At 40.3% G+C, this 14,965-nt stretch overlaps 1 protein-coding gene across 13 annotated transcripts in view; it reads right to left on the bottom strand.

The window, feature by feature from the left end:
* The window catches only part of LRRC4C (leucine rich repeat containing 4C), a 211,957-nt gene that overhangs the window by 166,944 nt on the left and 30,048 nt on the right, over nucleotides 1-14,965 (bottom strand). For 8 of the 13 annotated variants that reach the window (XM_032282282.1, XM_032282286.1, XM_032282289.1 and 5 more), the window contains exon 1: nucleotides 10,388-12,511. The exons of the other annotated variants lie outside the window; for them this stretch is intronic. The gene's annotated coding sequence lies outside the window, so the exon portion shown is untranslated. Of the gene's footprint in view, nucleotides 1-10,387; nucleotides 12,512-14,965 lie in introns of those variants that run through there. 13 annotated transcript variants of the gene reach the window in all.

Raw genomic sequence — 14,965 nt, 5'->3', positions numbered from 1 at the left:
GGAAAGCCCCAACCCTGCCTCCATCCACAGCTTCCGTCTAATTAGGTCTTTAATACATAAACAGACGGGGGAAAACAGAACCCCGGATAGAAGACTATATGTCTGACTCGCATTCTGCCTAAAAGCGACCTCTTGGAGTTGGAGTTTTCTGTTGTTAATAGAGAATGGTTGAGGGACTTGAGAACAAAAGAAAGGACAGAGGGAGGAGAAAAGGGATGGGGGGGACTAAGGATGGAGGCAGCTAGGGATGGATGCGGAGAGGGTGAGAAAGAGAGGGAAAGGCTGCTTGCTGCTTTGGGGAACTGAAAAACATGTAACTTCTGCAGGAAACTATTGCCATGGCAACGTTCAAACAATACAGAGAAAGCCTTCATAGTTCCATTCTTGCCTTCCTGAACACCACTGTGTAGGTGTTAACTCTTTTAGGGTGGCTTCTGACTTTTTGCCTTTTCAGTTAGTAAAAACCGGAGTCCTCTAGATCCCTCCCTATAGTGTATTTGAATTCATTCACCCACACACACACTCTGGTTTCTGCTGAGGTGAGCCTTTCTAGAGATCAGCTAACTAAGCTGAGGGCATTCTCTGCCTGGATTAGAACAGCCACGACAGGAAAAGCTCTCTCCACCAATCTCTTTCTCAATTTCTCTCTTTTTCCAAGGTTGTAAAAATCGGCACACTCTGAGATCTGGCTCAGATTCAGCTGTAAAATCATTTAGGAGAGGCACGTCTCTGCATTTTCAAGTGTCATGCATCTTTTGCAAAACATTCATATCTTAGTTATTGAAGTTCCCATCATCATCATCAAATCATTCGTTGAAAGAAAATACATCTATTGCCCTGAAAATAAATTCCTTAGTACTATAGTTCTTTAGATTAATATAAACAAAAATGATCAGCTGCACTGACAATAAAATATCTTTTAAAGGATCACAAATAAATCAGTCAACTCATTCTAGGCAGCACCACATCGACAATAACAGGTTATTTTAATAATTATGGAACTGTATCGGTCATCATCAGAAAAAGGCTTTCTGTTTTTAAAATCTGTGGATCCCCACCCCTACACACACTCCTACTTTAGCAATGAATATACACATAATTGCATGGCTAAATTCTCCTACATTGTCAGTGTGGCTTGGTCAAAATTGATGAGCTAAAGCAAATGGACCCCTCCCAAGAGGTTGTCTCGGGAGGTCGTCCACATGTGTTGTCTCAACAGTTTGTGTAGTTTGGCAAGAAATAAGAGAAAACTCATCAGGGCTCTTCTAAACAAATCTTCCACACTTTGGGAAACCAAGGCTTGTGGGTCACTTGAGGTGAGGAGTTCGAGACCAGCCTTGCCAACATGGTGAAACTCCGTCTCTACTAAAAATACAAAAATTAGCTGGGCATGGTGGCATGTGCCTGTAATCCCAGCTACTCTGTAGACTAAGGCAGGAGAATCATTTGAACCTGAGAGGTGGAGGATGCAGTGAGCCGAGATCATACCACGTACTCCATCCTGGGCAACAGAGTGAGACTCCGTCACACAAAAAAAAAGAAGGAAAGAAAAGCTTCCCTGGCATACCTCCTCACACTTTATCATAAGTAATTTAATGATCAGGAAATAATTCCTTTGGAGGTTCTGGGTCTAAAACTTGTTGAAAGGATTAAAAGAAATAGCTAGATTTTTAAAGCATGAAGAAGCATGACTATTAATGCTTTATCAGTGGCTATTATTAGAGATTAACAATATAGAACTATTAATAAAGAACTATTAATATGAAAACCCAAATACTCCAGTTCAACATATTTAAGACATTTCTCTTCAAAATTGCAAGATAAATTAAGCCGTAATTAAATAGTATCATATCATGTACCACTTTCCTTCATGTAACCCAGTGTTATCTACTGCCCTTCAGGAGAGAAAAGAGGAAATATCCTTCTGTAGCATGGAATCAAAGTATTACGACTATGAATATATGTATGCCTGGCTCTCACAAAGCCAGGTGTTCACAAGTTGTGAAAAACAATTGCAGCTCATTATTTTCTATCTTTAATGAAGGTGCTTTTATTAGGGGGATATTTTTTCAATCTCTCGTTGTATTTGTCCATTTATGGGCACCTTTGCTTTTGGCTCAGTTTATAGCAAATCATTTGATTTAAATGTCCATCTAGTGAACGTCAAAGAATGAGGGCTGCCAGGTACATGTTGTCTATTGGTAAAAATACAAAAGCAAATCACAATGTTTCATTATGCAAAGTAGTTATGAAAAATGGATCTCTACAGGAAAAATAATAAAACTTGATCTTAACAAAAAAAATTGGGAAAATAGCAACCTATATCATAAACTGAAGTAAAGAAATTTCTTCACCTTAAAGATGTGTTAGATCAGGCCACTCATTTATTAGTTCTCCCCAAATACACTGAAAACATCTATGCACTATGTTAGTTAGATGTGGGAGATGACCAGCTGACTAAGATGAGTCTCATATTCTAAAAGAAGCCCCAATTTAGTGGGTTTTTGCCAAATACATATAACAATAGTAAGAGCTACCACAAATATATGAACAAAAGCTTTGCGTACAGAGGATAGAGATCAGTGGGCCTAGGGGAGCTTGGAAAGATGTTCCCAAAGGAGGTAACTTGCTCTGAGATTTGACATATGAAGACCATATCCTAGGCAAATGGATTAGCTCTTACTAGTTTCAACATCAAACCAGCCTGGCATGAACCCAGAGGACTAAAACATTTAGCATGGCCAGCAGATGGGAGAGGGTGTGAATAGGCTGCCTAGACTGTGCTGTTGAGAAGAGTCTAGATTTCACTCTAAAAACATATTTCTATAATATAAAGAGGATGTTCATTATTACTTGTTAGGATGATACATCTAGAGGAAGAACAAGTAATGAACTATATGAGGAAAAGTTGGCATTACTGTACCAGAAAGACTAGTTCAAGACAATCTAGGAGAGAAATGGTAGAATCTGGACCAAGGCCATAGCAAGACAGACCAAAGCAGACTGTAAGACAGTGAGCAGATTGGATTTGATGACTGGTTGGATAGGAGGGAGGTGAAAGAGATATTGATATCATTTAAAACTCTCAATATGCAAGTTTCTGTTTCTGTTAAGTGAGGATTGAAGGGGAAAAGCATGTTGTGTTTTCAATACAATGCCTGGTGCATATCATGGTTTCTGGAGAAAAAATAACCAGTTACAGATGGTGTATTAAGTTTGCAAGGCTTGTAGGAGACTCAGGTAATTAAGTGGGATCTTGCTGGCAGTGGGCACTTATGACTCTTCAGCATATATACGTTAGCCAGAATTTGAGATTCATCTCTCAAAAAAACCCCAACTAATGTCTTTCAGGGATGCAGAGAGACTGGGAGTAGAAGTGACTCAAAAGGGGAAGCCCTCACTTTTTACGAAGAGCAGGAAAACAGAAGGAAGATGAAATGGTATCAATAAAGAAAGTGATCGATGAGGAGTGTCTCGGACCCTTGGAAGAATTTCAGGAAGCCAGAGGCAGGTGATGGGATAGTGTTACAGAAAGATCCAACACAAGAAGGACTGATATCAGGTGTTGGGTCCCCACAATTAGAACCTCATCTGGTTTATAGCATATCGTTATCTAAACTCTAAACTTACTATTAGCATTGATCATATTTCTCATATAATTATGAATTTCTAGATGCCTTATAACATTGTGCAAAATATATCTGTCCATTAGATATGTTCAATGAACTGAGACAGTTTTGCCTAAGTCTTTCTTAGAAGTCACTTCTCTTCTTAAGGGCACACTTGGAAATGACTGAGAACCGACAAATATATGGAAGGTATATGGGACCTATGTAGCTGTAGAACTTTCATTCCACCAAACAGGGGGAAGGGAAACTATAGACAGCTCAAGCCCAGTGAGCACATTCAGATGGAGTGCCAGGTTACAAAATAGTGAACTGCTGTGTTTATTTGTTACCAAGTCAACAAGTTTGACTTTACTGATTCTGATTTGGGGTTCTAAAGTCAGGAGATAATGCAGTTTCTATTTCCAGCCTCACCATTTGGTAGCTGTATAACCTTAGACAAATTACTTAGCCTTTTTGTGTTTCTGCTGTCTAAGTAAAGATAAAGGAAAAAAAATACATGTTATATTTTCAAAACAGTGCCTGGTGCATATCAAATGCTCAAGAAATGGTAGTTATTACTGTTTTTATTAAATTACAGTAGTGCCCCCTTGTTGGTGCAGGAGATACATTCCATGATCCCCGGTGGATGCCTGAAACCACTCATAGTACCAAACCCTATGTATACTACAATTTTCCCAATAAAGACCTACCTATGATAAAGTTTAATTTATGCATTAGGCACAGTAAGAAACAACAACAACAGTAATACAAGAGAAGAATTATAACAACATACTGTAATAGAATTATGTGAATGTAGTCTCCTTCTCTTAAACTCTCTGCTCGGTTGACCACAGGTAACTGACACCACCAGAAGTGAAACTGCAGATGAGAAGGGACTACTAGATACTTGTAAACCCTGGAAGTGTGGAAAGCTTGCATAAGTGCAGAAAGCTATCATAAACCTGTGCCAAAGTTGAAAGAAAAGTATATTAACTTTACATAAGTTTTTCATTATTTTTAGACTTCATTATGAATTTGATTGACACTGAAAACCATGATCAAAAATAACATCACCAACCTGGATAGTAAAGTTGGCAGGAAATCTTTATTTATATACTCCATAAAAGTAAAGCAAAACACTCACAGAATCTTGAATGTTAAATGTTCCCATTTCTGTTTGAAATAACCAAAGATTTCAAAGAAGTGGGCTAGCAATTATTGAGTGCCAATCATGTGCCAAATACTTAGACATTTTATTGCTCCCAAAATAAATGCAAAAAAATAATCAATTTTACAGTCGAGGAAACTGAGGATTAAGAGGGTTAATTGACAAATTTAGGGACCCCAGCTAATAGGTGATGAAACAAAGTCAAAATCCAAGGTTTGTCTATTCCAAATCTCAAAGTATGTTCCCTTCAAACTGTATAAGCATTTCCTTCACCTTTTTACCCACATATCTGCCATTGAACACAATTCTGCCTTTCTCGCAGAATATTATGTGATTCTTCTCCACATTTTAATAACTAGCTTCCTAAGATCAATAATTATAGATTTTTAATTCTTGGGAATACTAAATTCCTGGGTAGTCAATTATGAACTCAGGATCCTAAAATCTTAGCGCTTGAAGTAACCTAAGTTTTTACTGGATCTAACAGGAGAGAATATAGAACCTAGAAAGGTAAGGTGACTTGCACAAAATGTCACAGTTCATTAATGGCAACACCAAGAATAATGACACACTGCATCACGTAACTTTCAGACCTCAGGTTTTCCAACATAAGGAAGCAACTTAATGTTACTCTCTGTGTGTGTGTGTGTGTGTGTGTGTGTGTGTGTGTGTGTGTGTGTACTTAGTATGCTCATTGGCTTTTCTTATTAAGCTTCTATAAATTCCCAAAAGCTAGGCTTCTAGTATATATGTGTGTGCCTATGTGTGTTTGCATACACTCTTGTATGTGAATGCATTTCAAATATGTAGAGGAGGTGTTTCTTAAACCAAATTCATTCAAGCCATATTTATTGCATGCATACTATTTTCTAGTCATTCTTCTGAGGGACTGAGGACATAACAAAACCCTTGCATTCAGGAAATGGTATAAGCACATTGTCACAGCCACAAGATCAGCCTAATTAAATTTCAATGGTCAAATAAACGTTTCTCCATAAAAATTATTTTGAAGAAAAGAGAGATGCAACAGATTCCTGACCTTCTTAGGGAATCTTCTGAAATACCATTTATGGATCATTCATGTTCTTATGCCTGCATTATAAAGTACTTCACATTCTAACCAAAGTTTACATGGACACAGAGTATATTTTCCACAATTCACAAAGTATATTTCAATCCTTCCTGAGGGAATGGCATTCAGTAAGGCACTTCTAAATACGTTTTAAAAAGGCAGGACCTTGCCAAAAATGGTCATATCTATTTATATGTTACTCCAACCATAATCCCGTCTATATATTTCTCTTTCTTAATCTATGCCAATGTGAACTTAGAGTAACAGCTTCCCTCCAATGGAGTTCATATCTGTTTTTCTGCAGATCTAAACTAAAATCAGAGATGATCCATTTAAATATGCATTTATGGAATGCTTGCTGTGCGTGACATATGCAATCTGATCTCATCCTCACAGTAGTCAGTTCCATGCGGTTGTTATTACCTCTGTTTTACAGATAAGCAAAAAGGCTCAGAGAGGTTAAATGATGCATGTAACACACGTGACCCAGTGGGAAGCTGAGTATTTGAATTCACTTAAGATGCTAGAGTCCAAGTTTCACCTAATTTCTTACTCACCATTAGGAAGCATGCAAAGAAGTAAAATTTATCAAATGGCAAGAACTTTGATAGACAGTTTCTATCTCTTCTACAGGTCAATGAAAATGGTCAACTTTCAAATGCTTTTCCAATATTCACACAGATTTCAAATTGTTTTCATTGAAAAGAAAGGTGAGAGCCAATGGGTATCTCTCAAGCCTAACTGCACTATTAGCATCCACATATAAGACATTAAGAATGACAATTACTACAGTAGGACTCCTTTTCTCTTAAGGGCAAAACAGGTCTCTGGAAGAATATTAAGGAAATAGAGAACAGGGCTGCTACTGTAGAGAATGAAATTATGAGCAATGACCATGACTGCCTGCCTTAGAAAACCACTGGTGTGGGAAGAATCCCACATGTAAACAATGACGTGTATGTCTGCATTAAACATCATTCTATATATTCTAACGAGTCTTTAGCCTATCACAAAGCAAATATTTTGTTTAATGAACAGAGCATTCATTTTGACTAGAATTGTGAATCCAAATTGTGGTTTTGGGGGCCTTAATATTAGTAATAGAATTTTAGACCATATAATTTAAATTATATAACTGCATAGACATTTGCCTTTATTTTGTACATCCAGGTCCCGACTATGTAATATGTGGCTAAAATGACACATTTAAAATACCAGAGCTCTCTTATTCAACTTTTAGACCAAAAGCACACACAGTGCATTAATTGCATTCTTTCCCTGTAAGATTTCATTGAAGTATGATTTTTGCTGAGATTCATTTTTCTATACTTTTAGGAGAAAGTCAGAATGTACAGTTTCTAGTATGAGGCAGCACTTTATATCTAAAATAATAGATTGAGCCAATTTGTCTTGATAAGACCTCAAATGAGGATCCTGGCAACTACTGTAAGGTCAGTTTCACAATCCCTATTTTTCATGTATAGATGCTCAACCTGTTAAAATGCTTAGCCAGACTGTTATTCTCAGGAAATTAATCCACGTTAATCCAAGAATAACCGTAACTAACAGCCATCCTTAGCCCATTATGCTTTCAGCTTTGCATAACACTACTTTTAAGTCATAAAACAATTTGACAAATTACATATTATAATTCCCATCTCACAGACTAGACAATTGAGAGCCAGGGAAATTAAAAGTATTGCTCAAAGGGCACAGCTATTATATTTGAGTTAGAAGATATTTGAAAAGGTAACTTTAAAACTTGTAAAACCCCGCAGCTTTCTGGGCACAGGGTCCTCAGCAGATCCTGGTAGACAACTGCTTACTCAAATGTCTTTCAGTGGGCACCAACTTGGGCCCTGACATCCACCGATGAAATAAGTTTCCAGCTCTGTCACCCTAATTCTCTGAACAGTACATGAACAAATGCAGGGCTTTTGAACAAATCAGTTTAAAACAAATCAGTACTTAACCAAAATGCAGCGCCAACTCTGACTACTAAATCAAAGGCATTAATCCCCAGGCGGGCCATAGGCTCCTAACCATAGAGCTGCTGAAATGATCTGCCAGTATGAAAGATGATGACACCTTAGATGCCCCATTATCTCCATAAGTGGAAGGGGTGGGAGGAAACGTTTCAGACCAAAATTTTGAACAGGTTCTCTCTCTTTCTCCTCACTTCTCTCCCTTTCTGTCTCTTAGGAAAGTTGCATGTGTACATTACATGTGGAGGGTACAGGAAGGAGGTGACACTATCAAGGAGAGAAATGTGCTTACAGATCTAATTAGAGCAGCACTCAAGAAATCTGATGTCAACAAAAGATATATATATATATATATATATATATATATATATATATATATATATATATAAAATAAAATCTCCAACGGGGAGACTCAAACCTAATTTCAAGGCTGGGTTTCCCATGTGAAGCCAGAAACTGAACTATAAAAGTGAAAAAGCATCAAAGTACATGTTTTTCTTCTGACTTTTTGTCATTGTGCTAGGTTCCAGCTGAGCCGGAACTTAAGATAACTTGAGTCATTCCATGTCTACAAATGGTGACTTAACTGTGGTAATGTAAAACAAGGCAAACAAGCAAACAAACAAATATTTTAAAAAGTGCAGAGAACTATGGAAATATATGCACAAGTCTATGGGGATTTCAGGGAATAAAACCATTTTGCACAATTATTTTCATAGGTTGGTAAATTTATTCCCTGATCTGTGTTCCGACAGGAAACATGTGCCCAGAAAAATAAATTAGAGAAGTGCTCAGCTGTAGGCTAGTTTAGTTAAGGAGTAATGAAAAGGATAAGAATAGATGATGTGAGTGTAAGAACAGGCTCAGATGCTTTCAGCTGGGTATCTCTGGTTTCTATTATCACCTCTCTAATATAAATCGAACTCTACAGTTCTTTAATGACTCTCCAGGGACCACCACTCACAGGATTAAACACTAAGAGGGGACCCAGGAGAATGCTGCCTTTCATCTCCTTTGGGATATGTCAGAGTTGTGGATCTTATTATTATTTTTTTTAATGACATTCAAGCGAGGATTATCTAAACTATGCTATAGAGAGGAAAAGAAGAGGGAGAGAGGGAAGAAGGGAGGAAGGGAAGAGAGAAAATGAATGTTGGAGTTTGTAACCCTTGAGGTCTAGACTGGCAGAAGTTTTATTTCAAGCTCTCAGGACCAATGTGTCTTCCTTTGACCGTTCCTCATAAAATGGCATTAAAAATACAGGAGTAGACATGCTACATATACCTGTCCAGTTTGAATCCCAAACTGACTTTTGCCTGGTTGTTCTGAGGCTTGTGTGAGTCACCTGTCTCGTGCTGTTTGGCCATTGATGAAAGAGTTATAGCTTCTCTAGGCCTCAGTTTCCTTTTTTTATTGACATGAGATCTCTGGAGAGTCTTCCGGCTCTAAAGTTATATGAGTCTATGATTCTGATAGAAGGCCCCAGAGAGGAATAGAGAAGAGTGAAGGGGAAGAGTTCTGTAAAAAAATCCAGCTCCATGACTTTGGCCTCAGTGGGGGAGGAGGGAGGAGGGGAGGTGATCCTACAGGCGCTCAGACTTTTTAAGCATTTTCCACCTTCTGCTTTAGTTTTTATATCGGCCTCTTTTTGCCGAGACAAAGCTGGCACATGAGAAGCATCAGTGCTCGACACAGACCTCTTCTTCAGCTGCTTTTTCTAAGTTAACACAGGACACTAGATTTCTTCCTTTTTCTAAGGAGCTGTGAACTGGTGATGTTGGAAAGGTTTCTGGCAAAACCCAAGCGACCGCTCAAGCCCTCTACAGTCTATACACAGCCTCTCTGTAATCCAAAGAAGTCCTCAGTTAGAAGGGGGTGGAGTTGGAGAGATGCAGGTCCCCCTTGTTTCATTTTCAGCACTGGTGTGAACCCTGGTAATCTGAAGACCACATCTGGGCATGTATATGCAAGAGTCATTGTGGAAACTACAGCCGCTTCTCTCCACCAGCTTCCTCCCTGGAAGCCCACCCTTTCTCCCTCCACCCCCGCACCAGCCAGAAGCCACCCTTCAACTGCTTGGTTTATTGTCATATTTTTGTGTTAATACATTCTGTTGATCTGCAATGTCAGGTTGAATAATGAAATTTAAATTGAGTCCCTTCGATTTCCAATAGCTAAACATTTGTGCATCTAACTCTGGGGCTGACAAGCAACTTAAATGCGTTCTAGAGTGTCAGTCACACAGCACTAGCACCCCACACTGCAGCGGCTTTCTTGGGGAGCTTTTTTTTTCCTGGTGAACATTTGCAAAGGCGTCTGCCTAGGATGCAGTCAACCTGCATCCTTATAGCAAACGGGCTTATCGGTGAGCAGAGACTGAGGAAGCAAATGTGTGGGCCACCCATTCCCTTAATTTCTGGCCCCCAATAGCTAGTTCTTAAAAAAACAAAAAACAAAAAACAAAAACAAAGGGAGAGAGAGGATACAGAGACCAAGAACACCAAATCAACTGACATTTTCTTCACACATAAATAAGAAAATAAGGGTCACTCACTGTATTTCAGACTGATCACAGCAACATCCAGATGGAAATCCAGGTGGTTAAGAACAAGAGAAAACGCATGATCTTGATACCAAAAAGAATAAAAATTTTAAAAAAAGGAGGTTGATGAAGAAAAATCCAACTGCAATTATCCGTCAATTTTAGTCAACATAGGCACAAATCCAACTGTGCTCTGCTGGTTTCTCTCCCCCAATCAATGCCTCATTCTGCCGCGGTCAACTTTTCTTCTCTGAAATTTCTTTGCAGATGTATTATTAATTTCCTCTCTTCTTGTGGGAAATTCAAAAGAAAAGAAAACACCACAGAGCCAGTTCTTTACTTTGCTAAAAAAGCCCCAAACTTTTCATTCCAAAAATATCTCCTTGGCTTACTTTCTCCTTTATAGAGAAAAATGAACATACTTTTTTCTTTGTGAATCCTCCGTTCTCCATTTCCAATCATCCTTTTTTTTTTTTTTTTTTTTTTTTGCGGGGGGAGGGGAACAGCTGCTTTAAGATTATTTATTTATGTCAGAACACACCAACCCCCACGGGTCTAACCCTGGTTTATTTAATTCTTGAATGCTCCCTGTGTGCACATATACACATTTGTGTTAAGATCCAGGGCTCACAAGAAAAAGCTTCGTTCCTCCTTCTCTCTTGCACAATCAGTTTATCCACTGCGTTCGATTCCAGGAGAGAGCTGCGTCCCGCATCCTTCATTTTTGCAAGGCACCCAACAGCCACCACCACCACCACCAGCACCAAAAAAAAAAAAAAAAAAAAAAAAAAAAAAAGGAAAAGAAAAAAAAAAGTCTCCTTTTACATCGTCAATTCCTCTCCCCAGCCTCCCCTTCGAAGAATTTGGGGAGCAACTTCCCCCCAACTCTCCATCCTTCCAGCCGGCCCCTTCGCCAAAGATCTGATTAGATTTCTCATCACAACCCAGTGCGCAATTGAATTTTTGATTTCAGCCACCCGGCCAGCCACCTTCTCCTCTCCCCTCCAAACTCCGGTTATATCCTGTCTCCTTCCCTCCACCGCCTCTGCAATTTCATAATCTCACGTTAAATGGAGTGCGGGGGGCGGGGGCGGGGGCGGGGGCGGAGGTAGTGGAGGAAAATTTCAAGGCTCCGTCAGCTGTCAAGAAGAAACCCATTCCTCCCCCCGGCTACTTTTAAAAAAAAATCTTTTTAAGGCTGGGGTGCCTTTCCTTCCTCTGTCGCCGCCCCCACCCCCGGCACCCGGTCCAGATCCTCCAGGTGTTGCAGAACTCCGCGGTCGGGGCCGGGATCAGGGGGGAGACGCGGGATGCGGTCCCTCGCGGGTGGCCCCAGCCAGCCCCCGGGCCCCCTTCTCCTCCATCAGCCGGCCGTGGCTCCGGGGCACCGCGGCGCTCAAGTTGAGACTGGGGCTTTTATTTCAAATGGGGAGGGCGAAGTGAGGGGACTGACAGGGGGGTAGGCAAATTAAAACACACACACACACACACACACACACACACACACTAAAAATTTAAAAAAAGAAAAAAAAAGAAAAAGGAACAAAATGGGGAGAAAAAAAAAAAAAAAAAACCCTAATCGCTGGCTCTTCTCATCCTTCTGAAATGCAACTGCAGCTTTGATCTCATTTCCAGCTGCGTTGGGTACGTGCTGGAGCCACAAGTTGGTTCCCGGTGGCGCAGACCTTCCCGACGCCTGCTAGTCTTCTGCGAGGAGACGCGTGCTCGGGAGCGCAGCTGCTCCGCGCCGTCCTTAGCGCCATCGCCCCGGCTCACGGCTCCCCGCGCGGCAGAAACCCCAGTCCCCTTCCATCCACTTCGCTTTGAACTCTCTTCCCCCCCTCCCTCTGCTCTCTTCCCTCTTTTTCTCCCAAATAAATGTTCTCCCAGCGCCGGCGGCAGCTCTCGCCAGCCTAGGCTCTCTCTCGGCCAGTGCCACGTCCGGACGCTTGGGGTCCTAGCTTTCAAAAGCTCCTTTCGGACTGCAGTCGCCTTCCCTTCTCTGTCCCTCTTTCCTTCCCCTTTTCCTTTCCCTTTCCCTGCTTGTGATCAGTAAAATACAATTACCCAATTACCTCCCATCATCTTAGCACTGATTGGTCAATTGCTTTAACACTTGAAGTCAGGGAAGAGGGGATTGGAGCCTCTGAGGTGTGGCACTGCTGCCACCTGGAGGGCACAGCTGGAACAGCTGAGTCTCAAAGCAAACCCCCAACGCTGGGAGGTTAGCAATAGGCAAAGAAATTCAGGCTGTGTGGGAGAAGTCAGTTTTGTTTTGTTTTTTCTCGAAAACCCTGCCTGTTTTCATCCAGAAATCCAGGAGTTTTGAGCTACAAAGAGGAAAGACATTAAAAGCAAACCACCACTAAGATTCAAAATTATCGCCAAACACACAAAGTTGTTGTTTCAGATTGCAGGGGAAGAGCCTCTGCTCTCTATGGTCAAGCACACTAGTCTCAAGGTGAGGATTAACGTATTACTATTACTTAGATGGGCGCGGAGGCTCACAGCTCCCAGCACTTTGGGAGGCTGAGGCGGGTGGATCACCAGGTCAGGAGTTCGAGACCAGCCTGGCCAACATGATGAAACCTCATCTCTAGGAAAAATACAGAAATTAGCCAGATGTGATGGCTACTCGGGAGGCTGAGGCAGGAGAATCGCTTGAACCCGAAAGGCCGAGTCTGCAGTGAGCCATTGCACTCCAGCCTGGGCGACATGAGCAACACTCTATCTCAAAAAATAAAAAAGAAGAAGAAGAAGAAGAATACGCTCATCAGAAAGAATCCTGAGTAGCTTAAAAACTACTGGGGAGGGAGGCTGAGGTCGAGCAGGATAATCTCACCAGGAGGAAGCAACTGTAAAGGCCAGATAGTAGCCTTCAGCCTATGCAGTGTTGCAGTAAATTGGCCTGTTCAGTTTGTACAAGACATCCAGGACAGCTTGACAACTCAATTCCAACATCCCTGCTCCAGGATGTGGACTTTTCCATCAACTTGCGTTAGAGAAATCGTTGGCACATTTTGAATTCACTAGCTCTCCTTAGAAAGAAGGACTGAGACAACAAAATAATGCTATTAATATTATATTTGTATTGGTTTCTTTCTCCACCGTATAATTATCATAAGGCCCTTTCAGTAACCTATGGGCATTCACTTTATGTCATTTATGTATGTAACCTTGAGATATGAATGAAATAAATCAAATTAGGGATGATAATTCAAACAATACTATATATATGGGATAGATTAAAGAAATGTTTCTGTTTTGTGTGCCCAAAGTCATGATCTTTGTGCTGATTTTATTTTTGAGAGAAAAGGATATGTACTTGGTTTAAAAAAAGTTTTAAAGAAAGTGAGTAAATCATAATGGAAGGTAGCATTAGACAGAAAGGAGAAAAGGTTTATTAAGAGAACATCAGAAGCATATCCCAGTTCATACAAAATGCTTTTTCTTCTTTTCTGTTCCCTTTAGTGTACATGCATATTTCCTTGCTCAGGGTTAAAAAAAAAAAATACATCTGTAATGTTCTTTGCATATTAAGAACATGCTGTGGGGCTGGGCGCGGTGGCTCATGCCTGTAATCCCAGCACTTTGGGAGGCTGAGGCGGGTGGATCACGAGGTCAAGAGATTGTAGACCATCCTGGTCAACATGGTGAAATCCTGTCTCTACTAAAAATACAGTAAATTAGATGGGCATGGTGGTGTGTGCCTGTAATCCCAGCTACTCAGGAGACTGAGGCAGAATTGCCTGAACCCAGGAGGCGGAGGTTGCTGTGAGCCGAGATCGCGCCTTTGCACTCCAGCCTGGGTAACAAGAGCGAAACTCCGTCTCAAAAATAAAAAAATAAAATTAAATTAAAAAACAGCATCCTGTAATGTGCATTTTAGATGTCAGTACATGCAAGGGGAAAGACTTGTCCTTACACATGGATTGTGATTTATTGTAATTTCTCCATCTTTCTGGAGAGCTTTGATCTTATGAATTACATCAAAATGTGAATTTCTTGAGGGTTAATGGCATTGCTTCTATTTTTAAATGAATGCTGCATTGATTGATTCAAAACACCAGTGGACAGTTGACTTTAATTTGTGTTTCGAAGCTCTTACCCTTATATGCCAATTACAGTTTATCCACTAATAAACGATTAAAAGTACATTCACTAGCTGCACTCGATAGCTTCAAAGGAACCTATCCTCTGATTCTGAAGTAAGCTAGAAGCCATTTGAAATGAAAATTTTCTTTTTAGGGATTTTGACAGCAAAGGAAGAACCAATGATTTGTTTTTCTCAGAGCTAATTATTAGCTATCTACCAGACATCTTTAATACTATCAGAATGAATTAATCTATTAGACAAAGCAGCGGGGACAGATAAGTACTATTTGGCTAAAAGGAAAAAGGAATAGCTTCCCTTTCCTGTTAACCTTCCCCACCAGCAGTACCTTCACCCACATCACTGACTCGTTCACACTATATGACCTTGAATTAGTCGAGTGGTTTTTATTTTTATATTTAGATCGAACGAGTAATTATTGAGAATCCATGTAGCATTTTTTGGGTTATACTTCTTATATATATCACCTTATTTAA

The sequence above is a fragment of the Sapajus apella genome, unplaced genomic scaffold, assembly GCF_009761245.1.
Source record: "Sapajus apella isolate SASKATOON/1434 unplaced genomic scaffold, GSC_monkey_1.0 scaffold14, whole genome shotgun sequence".
Classification (NCBI taxonomy): Eukaryota; Metazoa; Chordata; class Mammalia; order Primates; family Cebidae; genus Sapajus; species Sapajus apella.
The sequence above is the reverse complement of the archived record's forward strand: the minus strand, read 5'-3'. Positions and strand labels throughout refer to the sequence as shown.